Source organism: Mya arenaria, chromosome 4, assembly GCF_026914265.1.
Source record: "Mya arenaria isolate MELC-2E11 chromosome 4, ASM2691426v1".
Lineage (NCBI taxonomy): Eukaryota > Metazoa > Mollusca > Bivalvia > Myida > Myidae > Mya > Mya arenaria.
Window position 1 is genome coordinate 60011938 of NC_069125.1, and position 4518 is coordinate 60016455.

Genomic DNA, 4518 nt, shown 5'->3' on the forward strand with positions numbered 1-4518 from the left:
TCTGAAAGTCAAACAAATATTTAACTTTTTATGTAAAAATATGAACATTTTGAAAGTTAACCCAGCATTAGTTTTTAATTTCTCCAAAATCTTATCCTTTTCCTGCTTTCATAAATGTTAAACTTCATCATCTCTTCAATAACTAATTTCTGTGCTGTGAGTTATCATAAATGACTTGAGACCATTAAGACTTATAAATCTTAAACTTGGTACATGCAACTTGATCCTCAGTAGTAGATGACATTCTTAATTTAAGGTCACTTGGTCAAACGTCAGTCATTTTGACTATTTATATGAAAAAAAATGTTGTGTCATGAACATTAAACAGCTTGGACAATCACCATTAAACTTTCATATTTAATAATTGTTTATGGCTGATGACCCTCTTTCACTGCAGTTCATTGGTACTGGGTAAGGTCAAGCTCACAGTCTTTATTAGTCGGCGCCCAGAAGGGCGCCGACTATATTTGATATTACTTTAGAAATATTCCAACTTAGGGACTAGTTCATAAATTGCAGAACAATGCTTTCAATAGTTTCCACGTTGCATGATGAAATATGAAGTTTAGTTTGTTTTATAAAACTTTACACTTTAATTGATCATAAAACCTTAAATTATAATAGCCCTGCTTATCGTTTTGATTTTAAATACCAACTCAATCATATTAATAACAACTCGGCCATCTCCGAGATAGATACAGGCCGAGGTGGTCCGATTGATATAGATGAAGGTTACACGGTACTATTAAAATGTCCTTTATGTCTGTAAACCTCCTACGCAGTAATCTCCCTTGGTGACAGCAAAAATGCCGAGTTTTGAAAAATTAACCTTGAGCTTATTTGTTTGTTTTGAAAATGCCATTCGAAAGAATGAACTCCAGATAATTCCCCTTTGATATATAGTATTTTTACCCCCATTTTATATACTCATATGAGTGAAACGTGTTACATAAACTTACAAAATATAAAGCAAGGAATTCACAGAACATGCCGGTACAAATAAAAGGTGAATTTCATGCTATTGAAATCTATGTATTAGCCCATTGACTCGATTTAATCCGAAGAAACGTATGTATATTTTTGTTATTATTCAGTTTTAACCGGAGGATTAGCTTGGGGAAAAAATAACCATAATGTCCTTCGAGCATATGTACACCCAACATAAAACAAAATATTATCATTGAAATAATAACCATTTTTGGTTATCTGCATGCACGTTTTTCTTCTAATTTCATTGCGCCGACTTGATGCTATGCATCAACTTTTTTCTTGTTGGTTTTATGAAAACCCTATATTTTGTTTATAATATAACTTGAATTGCTTTGTCCATATGGATGCAATGGACATAAAATGCTCTGTACGTTTTAGGGGTAAAAGTTTGAATGGTCAGTGGAACCAGCTTGGTTCTGCGGCCAAGGTCACACTTTGAGGTCAAAGCCTGAAAGGTCATATGACTATAATATGATTTTCTGTGTCCACTCCACATCTCTTGAACAGCTTGATTGATTTTGCAATAACTCACCACAAATGTTCACCTTAAATATTGAGATGAAATGTATAGGGGGCCACATCTGTTTTTTATTACAAAAACAACCATCTAGTTTATATTGTTAGCCCTCTTATTTGGTTGTCATCTCACCTGAAGACAAAGTGCTTTGGAGAAGCCATTAGGATCAAACTGTTTTTGACAGCCATTGTCATGCATCATACATTGTGCGTTAACATTTTGCTTAAAAGATATTTCCTTTAAACCTAACTTCACATGATTCGTGCTCAACTTCTTGGTCTCCATTTAAAAGATCTCTGTTATTTTCTATGGCAACCATGCAAAAGGAAAAACTTTGAAAATGTTCGCATCAAATACCGCTGCCCCAATTTCAAAATAATTTGACTGAAATTCTTCCTTGGGTGACCCTCTATCATATTCCTTCAACCCATGTTTGTTCACTATATGGCTATAATAATATGAAAAATCTCTTCAGAAGTCGCTTTCAATTTCAAAATAATTTCTCAGAAATGTTTTGGGGCTAGTTTTAATAAATCTTTTTAACCGGTAAATGATTTTAAAAGAAAAACACAGAGATTTTCCTTGTGTTACCCTCTATAAAATTCTGTTAAGTGACAAGCTTATGTTAGAGAACATGGCCGCCAGGGAGCAGGTTTATTTTTATAAAGACTTAAACAAGAAAAATCTCTTTCACCACATTTAGCAGGTGAGCAATGAAGGGCCATCCTGGCACTCTTGTTTTAAATATTTATTTAAATATGAAACCACTATATCTATAATTTTTATATTCTTAAAATAAAATTACTTGCAGTATTACCATAATCAATTATAAAATACAGCATATAAGTAGCAAATAAAAATAAATACAGTATATCAAATTTATGAAAATAAATAAGTGTATAAAATACTGTATAAAATAGGGAAATGAAAATATGTATAAAAGAGTGAATTTAAGTTTGTGTAAAGATATAAATATGTTTGTGCAGAGATTTATGTATTTGTTTTAAACATATTTTATTGAGAAAAGTACATAACAATGATAACATATTTATATAATTACGAATCTGATATCCATAATTGGAACTGTAGAAATAAACTGATAAAAGTTCCACTCCTTATATCTATATTACACTTGATTTTAAAGGCAGGTAGTAGAAGAAAATAAACACACGTACAGGCTCACTATATAAGAATTTAACAAGCTATATAAGGGATTGACTTGGTGAAAACAAAATGCAGTGAAATATTTAAAAAAAAATTAATGCTATTTGATGAATAAATGAGAATGATTATAGTAGTATAATATAACATTGGCTGTTCAGAGAAGTAAAGGGACCAGATAACTATTAAATCTTTTTGTCATGTGAATAAAGCAATGAGCAGCATCAAATAGCGTCTTGTTTTGGTCTTCTGTCAGGATGTCATCACTAAATAAATAAAGAACATAGGGTTATTTCAGTCTAAGCTTGCCTGAGTTAAAGTAAGCATAAATCATCTTTGATACAAAAACTGAGGGTATATTAAAAGAAAGTGATGTGTGGTATCCTGATTTCAACAACTACAGAGGGGGAAGGCGGGGACAATGTTTTTGACATAAAGATGAAGATTAAGAGAAATATAATTGGTGCATTAACATTTTGACAGTTTAATTATCTTTGTAAAGTTGAAGCTTAATATTATAGTCAGTATATTTATCTTCATCAATCTTTCATTGGAAACATTCAGTGTATACTCGTACAAATTATTATATAAAATAAAATAGTTTCACCATCTCCTATTGATACTGCCATCTATGCTTAAGAATCATCCTACACTATCCAAAGGCCCGGTCACACCGCAAGAACTTTGCTGGAGCGTTCCTGGAGCGGTGAAAAAAAAACATCACTGCTCGTTACCGTTCACCAGAAGTTGGCCCCCGTTAAGGCAACGCCGTATACGCTCGGCCACCGCTTATGGTCCTTCCTACCGCTCCGAAAGTTTTGAGCTGCACAAAATATTGCTAGCTGTGAGGAACGGGCAATTTTCTGCTCCGGCAAAGTTCAACACCGCTCCAACAACGCCCAGTCAAAGTTTGGCACAGCTAGACGCAAGTTCGTGGACGCTTGGGTCCGCTAGGCCAAGCAGAAATCTTGAACGCTGGACCACCGCTGCTTCGCCAGCTTTGCTCAGGTGGTGATTTAACGTTGCACAAACTTTGGTGGAGCGGTTGTAAGCGTTTTACGAGCGGACACGGGATTGCTGGAACGGTGTCGGGCGTTGAAGCAGCGATCCATTGCGGTGATGAACTTTGGTTTGGCGTTGGTATGGAGGTGTCGGATCGGGACCAGAATAAACCAACGCTCGCCACCGTTAAGCCAACGCTGGCTTCAGCGGTGCACCGCTAAGGCAACGCCCTTGTTTTCGATTTTTTTTCCCATTTTGTGCGCGGTGACGAGCGTTGTCGAAATTGGGTCCCCTCTCCTTACCGTTCAAGGAACGCTCCTACAAAGTTCGGGCGGTGTGACCGGGCCTTTAGTCTAGTATGATTGAAATGAATGTACATGTACGGTAATATATATTTATTGAACAATTATAACATAATATTGTGGCATTGCGTAAATTGAAAACTGAAAACTGTTGAAAATAAAGTGCAGGTTCTTTCAAGTATTGGTATGTAGTCTAGGGCTTGGTATTATTTGTTACAGGAGAAGTACCAATATTAATCCATAACAATACAAAGTCATGTCAGATTTGGGCTACCGGTAGCACTTTAAATTTTTGTACTATATCACTAAAGTTGAAATGTTATTGAATACTTCAGTAGTAAACACCATGTTTGATCAATCAGTTTATTTATATACACCTGAATTGGTAAACACCAATTCTCATTGAGGTCACCATGATACTAGTGATAGATATCCCAATCATTAGTGTTTCACCCACCTAAAACTAGAATTTAACAATATAGTAGATCTTCTGTATCAGTCTTTTCAGATATACTTATAAACACAGTTGATTGTGCCTGGGGATAG